At 50.6% G+C, this 16,723-nt stretch overlaps 1 protein-coding gene across 3 annotated transcripts in view; it reads left to right on the top strand.

The window, feature by feature from the left end:
• The window catches only part of SIL1 (SIL1 nucleotide exchange factor), a 112,021-nt gene that overhangs the window by 39,898 nt on the left and 55,400 nt on the right, over nucleotides 1-16,723 (top strand). The window lies entirely within an intron of this gene.

Here is a 16,723-nt window from a genome sequence, read left to right as displayed (position 1 = left end):
TCTCTCACTGTTCTGCACTCGATAACGTGTAAAGATGGTCAGTTCTCGATTAACTAGAGCTGTGGTGAGTGGTGAAAGCTCTGGCTGATGCTCTGTATGTATTTATGGGTTGTGTGAGGAGCGGCTGCTGCCACTGGGCGTGTGGTGGTTTAAGGCACCTCGACAGCAAACTCTGGAATAGAAGAAACCATTTAAACACAGAAAAATCTGTTTTACTGGAGGATGGTTGAACACTGGAGCAGGTCAGCTCCACCACAGAGGTCATAGAGTCTCCATCCTAGGAGAGGATTCAAACCCCATCCAGACATAGTCCTAGGCTGCCTGCTCAATGTGACCTTGCTTGAGCTGGTGTTGGATGAGGTGATCTCCAGAGATGCCTTCCAACCTTAACTGTTCAGTGATGTGTAGGGCAGCCTTTTTTAAAGATCTCATGGGGGGCTCCACAGAAAGCCACAAGCCCTGGTAGTGGTGCTGACTGTTCCCCCTTGCTAACATCACCTGAAACCCCAACAGAGCAAACATGAAGAGAGTTGCTGCAGACTTCTCTAAAGAAAGACAGTAGAAAGGGATGTCTGAGACCAGATACTGAAGAGTTGTGGGGCCCAGCAGGGCCAGAGTCTGGAATGGAGGTGCCCTACAGGACCAGAGCCTTTGCTGGAGGATAAGCCAAGAGGCTTTTCACCTGAGCTCTGTTTTATCATCTTTCCATCCACTTTCATCTCTTCAGGTGCTCTCCACGCCTGTGGATTACGTCCTGGAGTGGAACAGGTCACAACCTGAAGGAGGAGCAGGAAGGGGCTGCCCTCAGAGGAGAGCTTGTACCTCACCCTGTGAGGAAAGCCCAGTCTTGTTGGCCAGCAGGGCAGGAGTAAGAGCAAAGGCTCTTCCAAATCAGGCTGTGTCAGTCAGGTGTCGATGCAGCCACTCTGAGGAGGAAACGTACACACTCTTTCACCAGAGCCCAGGGCGCAGCCCACCTGCAGCCTAAGTGCCAAGGTAATTTCCTTGCAAATTGGGGACAACTACACAAACAGGTAAAATGAAGCACTCTATGAAGACCAGGCTTAAGATTTGTATCCATGAGCTAAAAGCCAGGTGCTAAAGGGCACTTTGCAGATGTAGCTGAGCTGGGAAACCTGGAAGGGGAAATTTCTCGCAGTTCAGGCATGAGAAACCAGAGGACCTGTGGCTCTCCATGAGGTTCTCCTGATGCCTCACGCAGAGCTTGCTGTGACACCAGGCAGGAGCTCACCGACAGGGCTGCTTTGCTGGTGCAGGCTGTGGCGCAGCCCAGCAGCGATGCTTGACCATTCCTGTTGTGCTTCTGCTCTGAAACGTGGCTGCGTGTGAAGGTGCCTTCCTACAGCAGCTGCCCCCTGTCTGCATCGCTTCCATCCATGGAGCAGGGACAAAACTACCCTCCTGCTTTGAGGGACAAGGAGACAGCCTGGACTCTCCCACGCCTCACCTGGGCAGTGCTGGATTAAACGTTTATCCCTGTTCCCACCACCGAAGCTGTTATCAGGTGGAGCTACGTGTCTTTGGAGGGTCAACCCCAACTGTGAGCTTGTCAGGCAGGATTTGCGACACTGGCAGATGGGGAGGAAAACTGTTATTATGTGTAATGTGGCACCTTGGATACAGAAAGCATGGGGAGACAATAAATACAGCCTTCCATGATGCTGTTTTAGCGTGTCACTCTTCAGAATTTATTAAGACCTGGTTGCAGCGATGCCTGCAGCTTCTTCTTGTTGAATCGGTAGATTCTGTTCCTTATCTCCAGCTCTCGTTTTGACCAACTGTGGTTTAAAGAAGATGAAATACTGGAGGCAGAGGGGCACCCCACTTACTTTCTTTGGCAGCTGTTTTTTTTATTTTTATGGTGTAAATCCAGCTTTTCTCTGGTTTGCTGCTAATGCCTCAATCGGTGCTCGTCTGGGTGGTTGGACCTGAAATGTGAAGCCTCACTTGATGAGAGCACTGGGAAATGCTGGCATTGAGGACCTGCCTCAATCAGTGCAGCCTCCTGCGGGCAGCGCTCGGAAGAGAAGAGCCCTAATGAGGAGGGACTGTCATCTTGGAGCAGGTTTGCATGCCTTGTCATCCCACCCTGGTCCTGCTCCAGCGTGTGGATGGTCTTGGGTGGGCTGAGGATGGCGGAAGGTGGAGAAGGAAGAGAAGAGCTGTAACAAGGAGGGATGCGACTGTTATCTCGGAGCAGGTTTGCATGCCTTGTTATAGAATCATAGAATTATTGAGGTTGGAACAGACCTCTCAGCTCATCCAGTCCAACTGTCAGCCCAACACCATGGATCCTGCTGAACCATGTCCCCAGGTGCCACAGCCATGGGGTTTTCGAACCCTTCCAGGGATGGAGACTCTACCCGTGCGCTGGGCGGCCTCTGCCAGGGCTTCACCACTCTTGCAATGAAGAAATGTTTCCTAATATCCAGTCTAAACCTCCCCTAGTGCAATTTGAGGCCATTTCCTCTAGTCTTGTCTCTTAGGAGAAGAAGTCATTCCGCCTTGGTCCCACTCCAGTGTGTGGAAGTACTTGAAAAGGCTGAAGGTAGAGAAGGAAGAGAAGAGCTGTAATGAAGAGGGCCGTGACTGTTGTCCTGGTCCTGCTTCAGCGTGTGGATGGTCCTGGACAGGCTGATGATGGCTGAAGGTGCAGAAGGTCACCAGACCTTCCTTAACAACAAAAAGGTCATTGCTGAAGCTGCAGGCCCAAGGGAACATTTCCCTGTCTCTTCTCTGCAGCTGTTGCCACTCATTCGCTGTTGGGAGCTCACTGCCTCGTTGGTGCTGAGAATGGCACTGGTGCTCGTCAAACATCCTCAGTCTGCAGGAGAAATTGAGCCCATTTCTCCCATTTTCTGTCAGTCACAAATCCCCTGGGAGCATGTTTGTGTTCCTTTACCCCCATCCTCAGCATTTAGCTTTCCAAGACAGAAGAAAATGAGTTCAAGCCCAGCTTTCCAATAATTTATTACGTTCCTTGTGCTTGAGGCCAAAATTTAAGTTGCCAAAAGCAGATGTTTGCCTGCTCCTTTTTTAGCTCTCAAAGTACTTTCTGTGTGCTTGATTGATGGACGTCCTTGTTACGTTAATAGTTGGGCTTTGCAGAAAGCTGTTATTACCAGGAGAATCTGGTGTGGGTTTCAGTTTTTCTTCTTGCATTGAAAATCCATTATTAATGTCTTTTTGAGGAAAAAAAGGCTTCAATTCCGGCATTTTACTTTGCTTTCTCTGGCTCCTTCACGACTGTCTTCTCTGAGGCACTTTTAAAATCAATATTACAAATGTTCTTTATATTTTACTGCGCAGTTGAGGGTTTTTGTGTCTTGCTATTGATTTCTAATTGTGTTGCAGGACATTTGGGTGCACACAGATTGCCGTGTGATGGATTACTTGGTGTGTGTCTTCCCAATCATCACCCAGCTGGCTTTTTGCACGTTCTCTCTTCCAGGACGCTGCTGCTGAGCCTGGAAGCTACCAGGAGAGCTTTGCCAGCTTGTAGCCCATGAGCACACTCTTGAGACACTGAACTCGTGATTGTTTATTTAATTGCGGCTTTGATTTTGGTTTTATATTGGGCGTGGAGGTACGCTTGTGTGGTCTCCTCTTTTGTGTAGTCTTTGCAGAGTGGTTCTGCCTTGGCTTCTTGGGCATTGTTGTGTTCTGCATCATAGGAGCTTGGTGAGGTTTAGGTTGGATATTAGGAAAAATGTCTTCACTGCCAGAGTGATGAAGTGGTGGAGTCTCCATCTCCAGAGGGGTTCAAGAAACATGTAGGTGCGGCACTTTAGGACACGGTTTAGTAGGCACGGTGGAGTTAGGCTGACGGTTGGACTGGAGGAGCTTAGCGGTCTTTTCCAAACTTAATGATTCTGTGAGCTTAGGAACGGCTGAGTGAGCTGGGGTTGTTTAGCCTGGAGAAGAGGAGGCTGAGGGGAGACCTCATTGCTCTCTCCAACTACCTGAAAGGAGGTTGTGGAGAGGAGGGAGCTGGGCTCTTCTCCCAAGTGACAGGAGACAGAACGAGAGGGAATGGCCTCAAGCTCCTCCAGGGAAGGTTTAGGCTGGACATTAGGAAAAATTTTTTCACAGAAAGGGTCATTGGGCAGTGGCAGAGGCTGCCCAGGGAGGTGGTTGAGTCACCTTCCCTGGAGGTGTTTAAGGGACGGGTGGACGAGGCACTGAGGAGCACGGTTTAGTGATTGATAGGAATGGTTGGACTTGATGATCCGGTGGGTCTCTTCCAACCTGGCAATTCTATGATTCTATGATTCCTAGCAGGTGGTCCTGGTTTTGTTTGGGGTGGTCGTAATGCACTTGGATGAGCTGGCAGAAGCTCTGACGTGGCCCTTGGATCGGCTCCGCACACAGAGCTTGGGGAAATAACATGGAAACAGAGGAACACCCACCTGTAGCTGCTGCAAAGTTGGGTTTACAAGTACAGGCACATGGAGTGTGTCAGAGGTGCTTACGCTCCATCCACACTGCTTGAACGCGTGTTGGGAGCACAGGAAGGTTTGAGGCCACGGCTGTGGCCAGCACAGACGCTCCAGGATGCATCCGTTGCTCCAGGTGAGCTGCAGCAGGGCAGGAGTGCGTGCTGGAGAGGGCACAGGGCTCTGTGTGTGTGTGTGTGCATGTGGCAAGTGCTAAAATCATGAAGGAAAAAGAGCAGAAACGGGATTTTTCTGCCTGCACATGCTCTTGTGAAGCAGGGTGGCGGGCAGTCGCGCTCCAGGGCTCTCTAGGCAGATGTACAGTGGGCTTGGGAGCAGCCTGCATCTCCCAGGTGCTTCGGGTGCAACAACACTCGCTATTATAAGTGGTCTGAGTACGCAGTAAATTGCTGCCAGCTGGACTGGGGTGTTGGTTTGTCAGGCTTGTCTTCAGTGAGGTTCAACTCCTAGATGTGGGCTTTGTGGAGGCTGGTTTTAGCTTCTAAGGAAACTGTTCATAGAATCATGGAATGGTTTGGGTTGGGTGGGACTTTAAAGCCCATCCAGACCCACCCCTGCCATGGGCAGGGACACCTCCCACTGATTCTGGTTGCTCCAAGCCCCATCCAACCTGGCCTTGAACCCCTCAAGGGATGGGGAGCCACCACTGCTCTGGGCCTCCCCACCCTCACAGCAAAATGTTTCTTCCTAAAGATCTCATCTCAATCTCCGTCTTTCAGCTTAAAACCATTCCCCTCATCCTCTCCCTTCCCTCCCTGATCAGAAGCCCCTCCCTTGCTATAGTTTGTCCATCCACGCTGGGCACCAGAGCAAGAAGACGGCAGCGGTGCTGGTGCCGTGTGCGCAGGGAACGGGCGTTCGGAACACGCTGGCAGAGGACACGGCAGCCTGAGATCCTCACGAGTCCAGCGGTGCCGCCGCTCGCTGGAGCTGCCAGACGGGAGGGGGACGACGTGCATAACCACAGGCAGGCGGTGACCTTGCCGCTGCAACTTAGTTAGCAATTCTGTTGATATTCTGGAAACGAAAATATAATTCAGGCCACCTTCTCCTCCACGCTGACCCTGCGAATCTGGGAGGAGAGGAGCTACTGAATAATTAGGTGCCTTTTTTTTCCCTTTTTGCTGGAGTTACCGCTCGGTGTTGAACTGCGCTGCAAAGTGTCATTAGTTTCCTTGAACTTATTGGTCCAAGTGTACTTTGCGTTAATATAATTACCTAAATTGCAGTCTCATTAATCACAGCGTGTGCTGCAGCGTGGCACTGTCTCGCCGCCTCTTGCAAGTGGTTTGGAGGTGGGAGCCCTGCGACCCTGGCCAGGGGGAGGCTGTGCCTGTTTCCCTGCCCCTGGACTCCTCTGCCTGTTGCAACTCGCGCTTCTCTTGCCCTGTAAGATCTGGGAGTGTTTGCCAGCATGACTGCTGCGGCGGAGGAGGAGGAGGAGGAGGAAGGCAGCTGGGGTGCAGCCAGGGGGAGGTAGGTTTGTCACAAGGGAGTTTCGCTGTGCCACGTCCCTGCTGCCGTTTCGCTTTGGGGCCGTAGACATCCTGCTGTGGCAGATTCCAAGCTCCTGGTGTGGCACCAAATACCTAGAGCCTGAGTGTTTGCACAGGGCACTGCTGCAGGACCGGTGGATGATGCTGTGGCTCTGTCAGCGTGGCAGAGCGCTCAGCGTTCCTGGCAATGTAAATTCTCCTGGCTGCATGCTGAATTTACACTGAGTTATTGATTTATCTTTGAGAGGATTTCCTTCCCGAGGGACGTTTCTGGCTGTTGTAATGATTTAGTTCTTTTGCGAGGGCAGAATCCATAGCAGAGCCGAGCCACCCTCCTGTCTGCAGCTGCGCTCCCACAGGCTTCCTCCGCAAGCTGGATCCTGTTCCAAAGCCAAGGTTATTCGCTGTTACTTAGAATCATGGAATTGTGGAATGGTTTGGGTTGGAAGGGACATGAAAGCCCATCCAGTTCCACCCCCTGCCATGGGCAGGGACACCTCCCAATGGATCAGGTTGCTCCAAGCCCCATCCAACCTGGCCTTGAAGTGACAACTGCAAATAAAGGATGTTTTCAGCTTTGCACCGAGCCAGCTGCGGCTCTTGGACTGGTCTTTATGCCACAGCACCAGCGGGTGCCATCCTAGACTTGTTGCAAACACAGCTCTGAGGCTGGCAGGCAGGAAGCCGTGCCAGCATTAACAGACCCGGGCTCCTCAAAATGTGTTTTTTCTTTAAAGTGGGAGGTGATGGAAGCAGCGTTTTGCCACTGTTGTATTTCTAAAGATGTTTGTTTGTTTGTTTGTTTGTTTGTTTGTTTTTCTAAGACATTTTATGCTGACTTGCCCGGGGAACATCTCTAAAAGTTAGGCTAGGGAAGTTCAATTTTGACCTCCTGCTTGAGGAGGCAAAGCCAATTCTCTGCTTTTGCTACCAGTTTTCTCCCCTCAGCCCCAAGATCGTAGTCCACTGGTTGTGGCTCAACTGGTGAACCAGTGGCAGACAGTGGGATTGAAGGGCACCCCCAGCAAGTTTGCTGATGACACTGAGCTGAGTGGTGTGGCTCACATGCTGGAGGGAGAGGTTGCCCTCCAGATGGACCAGGACAGGCTGGAGAGCTGGGGCTGGGGGAGCCCTGTGAAGTTCAATAAGGCCAAGTTCAAGGTTCTGCACCTGGGTCAGGGCAATCCCCAGCACAGTTACAGACTGTGTGGAGAAAGGATTGGAAGCAGCCCTAAGGAGAAGGATTTGGGATGCTGGAGGATGAGAACCTCAATGTGAACCAGCAACGTGTGCTCAGAGCCCAGAAAGCACCCGTGTCCTGGTCTGCATCCAGAGCAGTGGGAGCAGCAAGTGAGAGAGGGGATTCTGCCCCTCTGCTCCGCTCTGGTGAGACCCACCTGGAGCCCTGCATTCAGTTCTGGAGTCCTGAGCACAAGAAGGACATGGAGATGTTGGAGCGAGTCCAGAGGAGGTCACGCAGGTGATCCGAGGGCTGGAGAACCTCAGATCACCTGAGGCTGAGAGGGTTGGTGTTGTTCAGCCTGGAAAAGAGAAGGCTGCAGGGAGACCTTAGAGCAGCTTCCAGGTGCTGAAAGGGGCTCCAGGAAAGCTGAGGAGGAGCTCTGCATCAGGGAGTGGAGGGAGAGGGTGAGGGGGAATGGTTTTCAGCTGCAAGAGGGGGAGATTGAGATGAGATCTTAAGAAGAAATGTTTTGCTGTGAGGGTGGGGAGGCTCTGGCCCAGGTTTCCCAGAGCAGTGGTGGCTGCCCCATCCCTGGAGGTGTTCAAGGGCAGGTTGGATGGGGCTTGGAGCAACCTGATCCAGTGGGAGGTGTCCCTGCCATGGGACTGGATGAGCTTTGAGGTCCCTTCCAACCCAAACCATTCTGTAACTCAGGACCCGGCCCTTCAGGAGTTGGGGCAAACATTTTACCACACAGCTGTGGAAGGGAAATGATGGGCTGTGTGTCCCGGTGCCCAACTCCAGCAGTGGCCCATCAAAAGCACCTCCCCATGGGTCCCTCTATCTTACCCATGGTATCCAATCTGAGAAGCAGCATGTGAACGGTGAAATGTGAGGCTGCTCGCACACGGTGTTATAAAACAGCATCCCCTGATGAGGCCCAGGGAGAATGTCAATTTATTTTCCTGTGAACCAAGTGTGGCACAACTGCTTTCTTTCTTAGTGATCTATCTGCAATATAAAACGAGTCCTTAGTGTCTATCTTAAATACTGCAGTGTTGACAAGTTCTCTTGACAAAAATTAGGCTAATGTTCCCTACGACTGCATTAGCGATAGAAACGAGGCTTTAAATTGGAGCTCAGGAACGCACCAAACCAACGCTTTCTCCAAGGCATCTTCTTATTCCAGCTTTTATGATTCAAATTCATTCTCACTATAGCTTGGCAGCGTAACTGGCAGACGTATTTATCCAATATGTTCTGCTTGTCTCGCAGTCGGGACGTTCAGATGCCTTTTAGTGTTGAACCAGTGAAATGTCCAGCTGTCTGTGGACCTGAGCTCTCTTGGTTCTGGAGGATGCTCTGGGGAAGGGTTGTCCCACTGTCTGCAGACCCAAGATCACTTGGCTCTGGAGGTTGCTCTGGGCCCAGGGGAATGTTGGTGTTGGGATGTTGCTGCACCCAGTGGCATGAAGGCATGCAGTGAGCCAGCTGACACACATCGAGTAGCGACACAATCCAAATCCTTAAGCTGCGTGTCTTGCCAGCTGAACTGGTCCTGAAATGCTCCTGGTGTGATAGCTGGGAAGGGAGGTTGGTTTTCCTCTGTTGAATGTGCCTGTCATTTTAGTTTCAGCCTTGACTGAGTTATAAACACAGAAGGTGAGGACAGGAACAGAGATCACTGAGACCCAGTCGTCTAGACTCCTTCTTGAGCTTCCCAACCCAGGCATGAAGACCCCTTCTCGAGCTTCCCAACCTTACCCTTGAAAATATTTCCTTTCTTTTCCTTTTTCCTCCTGTAGCACAATGTGAGGCTTCGGCTCCTCTTTACCAACAACAGATTAACTGAGGCCAGCTCAGACCTCCTGGTTCTCATCCTGGTGTTGGTCCTGATGGATCATCCCTCCCTAGAGGGCAGTTGTGTTCCTTTTCGTGCCTTCATGTTGCTGAGTTCTTTGGGTGTGGTTTTCTCTACCCATTCTGTTCATCTGTGGTGTCCATCTCAAAAGTCCTTGGAGAGAGGAAGATGGGCTCTCTGAGGAAGATGGATGTGGTTGATGATGTTCTGGAGGTGCTAATCCCTGCCACAGTAAAGAAGGCAATGGTGCTTGCCTCAAAATGGTATTAGATGCCTAAAATTTAGCAGAAGAAATACTATCCTCAGTTTGTTCTGTCAGGTTCTCAATTCCCCTGGTCAGCCCCCTCATCCTTCCTTGCCTATGTTCTGCATTGATCTTCTCTGAACACAGAAAAGCCTTCAACATCCCAGATGGGCTTTCTAGTAATGTAAACCTGTAGGGTTACAATAATTTATGAGTTGCAGTGACTTTATAAGTAGTTTAGGCTTGAGAATAAATAACTTAGTGAGCTGGAGAGGGATTAAAACTGGCTTTCGTAAGTAATGTTTCTCTTGGATGTTGACTTGGAGGTGTGGCGAGACCGAGGTCACTGCGCCGTTTGATGGCTGAGGTGATCGGAGTGTGGCTGGACAGCTTCGATCTCCACTTTAGTGCTGCCGCTCAGCCCTTTGTGGGATTAAACTCTCCAAACTGCTCCGGTTCACAGAATTGAGACCCATATCAAAAGAGAAAATGAATCAAGTTCTTCATACGGAATCACTTTCATCGTGCTGTAACCGGGGCTGTGCGGGAACGCACAAGCAATAACTGGCTTGAAACTGGAGATAAGGGTTTGTTCTTAAAATGAAAACACGTGGTTTTGTCAATTCTACAAAAGGGCAACCCCTCCTCCTCCTCCTTCCCTGCTCTTGTTCTTTCCCTGGTGTGTTTCCCGCTGTTGTGGTGTGAGTGAGAGAAACCTTTGCCAGGAGGGAGGTGGAAGGGCAGGAGCGCTTGTTGCGAGGAGCAATTTACCGTATGAAGCTTTTCGATCTTGGCAGCGCCAGAAGATGGATCAGCAGATGCTACAGCAGCACCTCCCATCAGAGAGGTGCCATATGTCCTCTCCCGAGCCCTCCTGTCACTCCTTCCCTAAGAGTCCTCTTCTCCAGGCACCTTGCTAGCATCCGCCTGCGCTTCTATTCCGTATTATCTCGGGGCAGCCCAGAAGGCAGTAGGTGCTCCACGGGAGGTAAGTGCTCTGCCCCACGCGTGGCAGCCGGTGCTCTCATCCTCGTTGGTTACCTTGCCACGAGAGGGTTGAGATCTGATGGTTTTTAGAGGCAGGCAACTGGCCTGGCTCCGTGCTTGCCCTGCCATGAGGCTGGGCTACCTGCAGGGTAATCATTTTGGCCATGATGGTGGAAGGTGTGAGTTGGACGGACCCTCTGAGAGCATCAGCTGAGGTCACCGCGTGTCACCTCCCGCTTCACCTGCCTCTCCCGTCCCTTCTGCTCTGCCAGAGCCGGAGGCAAAGCCAAGCACAGGCAGCAGGTGGATTTGGCAAAAGGCATTAGGGGATGGATCCCAGTGCTTGCAGGTGCCACCAGTTGGAATAACTGGGCTCCTGATCCATTGAGCACATAAATATTGATGCGTGGGAGAGCGCTGGGCTGGCTGGAACTGGCAGTCGGCAGTGCTTGTCCAACCGAGTGTCCACATTCATCCGATGCTTTGGTGAGCCTAACCAGGTATTACTGCCTGGGAAGCCCCTGCCTTGGGACGCTTTGTTCTCTGCTCGCTGTGGGTCAAACTGTGCGAGGAGGGATTTGACTCTGCAGCCATTCTAAAAACGTTTCATTATATCTGCCAAGGGAAACAAATTACAGAGGAGACCTCTGGGCGCTGGGACAAAAGAGCAGCTCTAAGTCCCTTTCCAGATAAACAAATGTTTGACCTGATGGATGGTGTTTAAAGGCATCGTCATTACTGCAGCAAGAGGTTGGCATTGAAAAATCACAGGATGCAAGATAGAAAGTTCTCCCAAGGTTTGCTGTAGGTGCTTGTCTCCCTGTAATCCTGATTATGTGGGGCTGTGAGCTGGGGAGGGGCTCTGGATCAGGGAGGGCAGGGATAGGACAGGGGAATGGTTTTGAGCTGCAAGAGGGGAGATTGAGATGAGATCGTAGGGAGAAATGTTTTGGTGTGAGGGTGGGGAGGCCCTGGCCCAGGTTGCCCAGAGCAGTGGTGGCTGCCCCATCCCTGGAGGGGTTCAAGGCCAGGCTGGATGAGGCTTGGAGCCCCTGATGCAGTGGGAGGTGTCCCTGCCCACAGCAGAGGATGGGACTCGATGGGCTTTGAGGTCCCTTCCAACCCAAGCCATTCTGTGATTCCATGCGTAGCATATTAATGACCTTTTCCAGTGGTACTTCACTGGGAGGAGCAGTGACAGCCAGAAAGAAACTAATACAAAAGGCTGCAGATGAGTGAAAAAGGGGCAGGTAGCAGCAAAATGAGATTCAGGCTCTGGGCTTCCTCTTCCCATCAGTAATCCAGCTCTTCCTCACCTGTGTCTTTTACACATCTTCCCTTCCTCTTGTATGTGAAAATGTTCTGTTTTGAAATACCGAGCAATCCAAGGAGTGCTCTGACTCATCCTCACTGAAAAAAAGAAGCCAGGCTTTGCTGCTTCCTTGCTCGACAGCGCTGTCCGGAGAGTCTGCAGTGCGAGCAGGCGCCAAACCCTGTCAGACCAGGGCTGGTTCCTCTCTTCTCCTCTGAGACCAGTGCTCAGCGTGAGAAACAGGCAGCATCTTCGTGTGAGCAGAGCACTGTGCTCCTCTGGAACCCTGTCCCTCCCCAGGAGCCCTGTCCCTCCCCATGCAGAGACGGTGGCATAAGCCGGTGCCCCAGCCTCTCCCATTTTCCCCCTGTGGCTCCTGGAGCGATGCGGCAGAGAGGAGCTCTGCTGGGATTTGTCTCTTTGTAGGGTTTTTCATCCTCGTTTTATTAACGGAACAGGTACGGTGCCATCAGATAACGCTTTGTGGCCGCTCCATCAGGCTGTGCAGCCTTGTTATTTTTAATATTGCAGCCCTGCCGGTTTGTGTCGCCGGCAACGTTCACATATTGATTCGCAAGTTCTTTTGTTGCCTCATTTAGAAAGAAAGACCCTTTTCCCTCACTTCCCACTGCCGAGAGAAACAAAGAGTAAAGAAAAGTAGATGCTATCTATCTCATGCTTCCTGGATACCAAGGTGATTTCTGAGGACTGCAGAGCTGGTTACTGACTCAGAACAGGGCTTTGTGTTCACACCATTAATAGATTGATTGATTTTTTCTTTTTTGCAATGGCAAATGAGGATGCTCGCTTGGGGAGAAACCAGGATGTACCTTGGCAGTCTGGATCACCCTTGTCCTGCTTGGAGAACCCTTCCCAGGGGACGTTTCTGTGCTGCAGGGGACAAAGGGCTTCCAGAAGGTGTTTCTGGAGCGGGGTCTTGTGTCCCTTTTGGGTTTGTCTTGCTGGGCAGGGGTGGGTAGGGGATGGGGAGACTGCTGCTGGGAGCACAGCGAGTTACTGCACTGTCACAGGAAGAGTTTTTCCCATCTGGATATGATGTAAAACTTCCCAGGTTACTTTTTGTGCCTGCCTGTTGCTGTGTATGAGCGGGGACTCAGCCTTGTCCCCGTGCAGAAACACAAACCCAGTTGTGGCCAGCACTAAATGGAATAATTAAGGGTGAAACCTCTCTCATTCAGCGAGAAAGCGCAGCTGGTGACTTGGCTGGTCTCGAAAGAGGTGGGTTACTTGGACGTTACCCCATGATGCATATTCAGCCCAGCAGCCCTGTGCTTTCAGCTATCCTGGGTGTGACGTGCCCGATTCTGGCTGTAGTTGTGAGCGTGGTGGAAGTGTGATCTGTTTTCCATTTGTTTATTTATTTACCATCTTGTTTTCAGCCGCTGTGAAGCTTGATATAGGTATAGAGCCTCAGAAACGTACACGGAACAGAATAACAGATCACTGTGATTTGGTTACAAGGCAATAATTTAAGTCGACAGGTTTAGCTGATAACATAAAACACAAGAGAGGAATAACATCAGTTTATAAATGTCAGCAGAACCCCTGCAAGTGAGTTGCTGCCTTGAAGCCGACTCCAGTGTTGTTACTCCCTTTAATATATTATAAGAAGAAATAAACAGGTGCCTGAAAAATTCTGGCTGACCGAGATTAAAAGAATAGGGCTATAAATTAAATTCTTACTCAGTGTCACTTTAAGCAACTTTCAGGACAGACAGAACACGTCTGAGTAAGACGAATGCTGAGGCACTGGAAGGGCCTCCAGAAGACCAGGTGCTTTTGGGCTGTGGATATGAGCTCCGAAAGGGCCGTGAAGCCCTGGCAGAGGCTGCCCAGGGCAGTGGGGGAGTCTCCAGCCCTGCAGGGGTTCAAAAAGCGTGTGGCCATGGCACCTGGGGACATGGTTTAACAGGCACGGTGGGGTTGGGCTGGTGGTTGGACTGGAGGAGCTTAGGGATCTTTTCCGACCTGCAGGATTCTCTGATGCTTGGACGCGTGGCAGCTGCCAGCCATGGGGATGGGAGGGCAGCCTAAGTCGGACTGGTTTGTGGGAGAGCAAAGCCTGTCCTGAGGCTTCTGCAGCTGATAAAGGGATTAAATTGAGAATGGGAATTACGCTGTCCTTGCACTACACAGGGTCGGTGTCTCCTGTGTAGAGAATAAACACTGTCCTCTTGCTTTGACATGTATTCCCAGGAAATACCTTCCCATTTGTGCAGTGGCGAGGGGCTTTTGTCCTCTGGAAGTATTTTACCTGTTGGGCACGAGGTGAGGAGCTGAGGGATGGAGGGGCAGCGGGGGGGCACATCCCCATCGGGGACACTGCAGGATCTGCTTAAACCCTGTGGCTTGGATCCATCTGCCCAAGCTGATGCAGTAGTGCGGATTCAAATCCTCTTAGCTGTGGTTTATAAAATTCCAAGCATGGGATAGTTTTGAAATGGCAGAGAATCCAAACTGGGTGTGGGGGAAGGGATATGGTTTAGTAGTGGACAGGTGTGGTTGGACTTGATGATCTCAGTGGTCTTTTCCAACCGAGGGATTCTATGATTCTATGAGCTTGCTGGCTTCTGGCTCCTCCTTTTGCAGGTTTGCAAAGGGGTTTGGCAGCTATTTCTGCTCACTGAGCTTTTAATTTGGAGGTGAGGAATTCATTAGCGTGGAAACTCTTCTTTCCCTTTATAAGGTGTGAGGGAGCAGGGCAGGATGAGATCCAGCAGCCGTGGGATGTGGAGATGTCTGCAGAGTGAGCCCATCCACTGCTGCGGACTCGCCACGCGTATCTCTTTGTATTGACGTAATTTGTGTTTTTAGGGTGTCAAGGAGAAGAAAGGTCAGAAAATTGCTTAAATATAAACTTGGGTTTCTGGTTTTTTAATTGTGTTTCATTTCCCAAATGCAACTTAATACAAACAATAAGTAAAAAAATGAATTCCTCTAGGAAAACAAAGCTATTAAGAGCATGATTCTGTATCAACAGCACGTGGAGCTGTGTAATTGCTTACAGACGGATCGCTCCCAGTTGTTGAAGAGTAGTAAATTATAGAAATGAAAGAGAAGCAACTGTTTTTAAGGGAAATGCCTAGAAGCAACTATTGAAACATGATAAAAATTCAGGATTTCTAGCTTGTTCACTTGAATCACCAATTTTAATCACTTTATTCCAGTTACCCCACCCCTCAAACACACTTTATAAGTGATACCCAGAACTAAACAAGGCTGAGGACCTCATCCTGTCTCAAACGTCTGGGATATTTTAAGTGATGCAGCAATCTTCTTCCTGCACACAGTGATGTCTGGTGTGGTTTATTTAATAAAGCGTTGTGTTTGTCCTGCTGTGACATGAACCTGTGCGCAGTGGTGAGGAGAAACCCCCATAGCGATGAAAGCTGCTTAAAGACATCAAGGCTGAGGTTCCTGCTCTGGGGTTTGGATGGTCTCAGTCAAATCTTCTTTAGGCAAATGTGAAGAAGCTGAAGCAGGGAAGATTTGTGTCTTTGCTGATGGCAGCCTCCTTAGCTCAGTTGCGCTGTGTTTGTGAGCTCGTGTGTGCCAAGGTTTGTGTTTTCTTTTATTTACTGATTGCTGGGAATAGAAACTGGGAGGAACGGTCACAAGGGAGTCGCTCCCCTTCCGAGGGCTGCTCCTTCGCTTTCCTTTTTGATGTTTCTTTAAGTAAAGCCCATCAACCTCATTCCTCTCCCCTGGCAACTGAGTGAACCAATGTAGCCAGATGCACCGGGGGCACGACAACCAGAAGATGTGGTATTCCTAGAGTGGGGACGTTTATTTCTGGCTGTGCTTGACAGTTCAGGAGTCACTTCAGCGAGCCCTGTCATTGTAACCTGGGTTGTCCCAGTGCTTGTGACCCAGCGAAGAAAGCTGCTGGCTTTCTGAGGGGAAGGACCCAACTCACCCCTTGCTTCCTTCTCCATCGGAGGAGGAAGACATCTTCATCCACCTGTATGTTCAGCCTGCAATGATGATTTATATATTTTATATATAGATCTGTTGGAGCGAGGCCAGAGGAGGCCATGGAGATGATCTGAGGGCTGGAGCAACTCCTGTACGAGGACAGGCTGAGAGAGTTGGGGTTGTCCAGCCTGGAGAAGAGAAGGCTGCAGGGAGACCTTAGAGCAGCTTCCAGCACTGAAAGGAGCTCTGGGCAAACTGGGGAGGGGCTCTTGATCAGGGAGGGCAGGGATAGGATGAGGGGAATGGTTTTCAGGTGCAAGAGGGGAGGTTGAGATGACATCTTAGGCAGAAATGTTTTGCTGTGAGGGTGGGGAGGCCCTGGCCCAGGTTGCCCAGAGCAGTGGTGGCTGCCCCATCCCTGGAGGTGTTCAAGGCCAGGTTGGATGGGGCTTGGAGCCCCTGATCCAGTGGGAGGTGTCCCTGCCCATGGCAGGGGGTGGGACTGGATGGGCTTTGAGGTCCTTTCCAACACAAACCGTTCCATGCTTCTATGATATTTGTTTCCTTGCTGGCAGTTCCCTGCCTTGATGTCTCTTGAAACAGGGGCAGATGTGGTCTCATCCTTTTCCTGGAGATCCTACAAACTCCTTTTCAACCAGCACATCCCAGCTGTGGTGCCTGCATTGCCTGTGGCGGGGAACAGCTCTGCTGTTGCAGCGAGTTCCTGCAAAGCTCACCTTTTCCAAGTGGGAAGATGCTCCTCTAGACAGATATAGGTTAAAGCTCCCTTGTATCCCAAGTAGAGGATAAAGAGGAGGCTTGTGTCCATCGATGGAAAGCGTGCCAAGTGCAGAGCAGGCATATCTATCCTGTCCTTGCATAGTTTAAGGTGGGAAGGTAATCAGGTCCATCTGCTTGTATATCCAGCCAACACAACTTCCTATGGACAGGATATGGTTGGGAGAAAGAGGAGCTCTCAGACATGCCCCCTGTTTTAGTGGGAAATCCTCGAAAATGGATTTTCCTGTTTTTTTCTAAATGCATTTATACCTTCTGGATGACTTTGGGCTTTGAGATGTTTTTGTCTCAATTGTAACAAACATCCCATCTTACGCAGGAAGCACCAGCTCCTTTGATCAGTGAAACGTCTCTTTGGTCTCAAAGAGGAAGGGATCAGTCTGGTCGTTCCCTAGACTACAGGATTTTGTCTTTGAGAACGTGTATCT

This window comes from Phaenicophaeus curvirostris, chromosome 15, assembly GCF_032191515.1.
Source record: "Phaenicophaeus curvirostris isolate KB17595 chromosome 15, BPBGC_Pcur_1.0, whole genome shotgun sequence".
NCBI classification, from domain to species: domain Eukaryota; kingdom Metazoa; phylum Chordata; class Aves; order Cuculiformes; family Cuculidae; genus Phaenicophaeus; species Phaenicophaeus curvirostris.
This window is presented reverse-complemented; position numbering and strand designations above follow the sequence as displayed.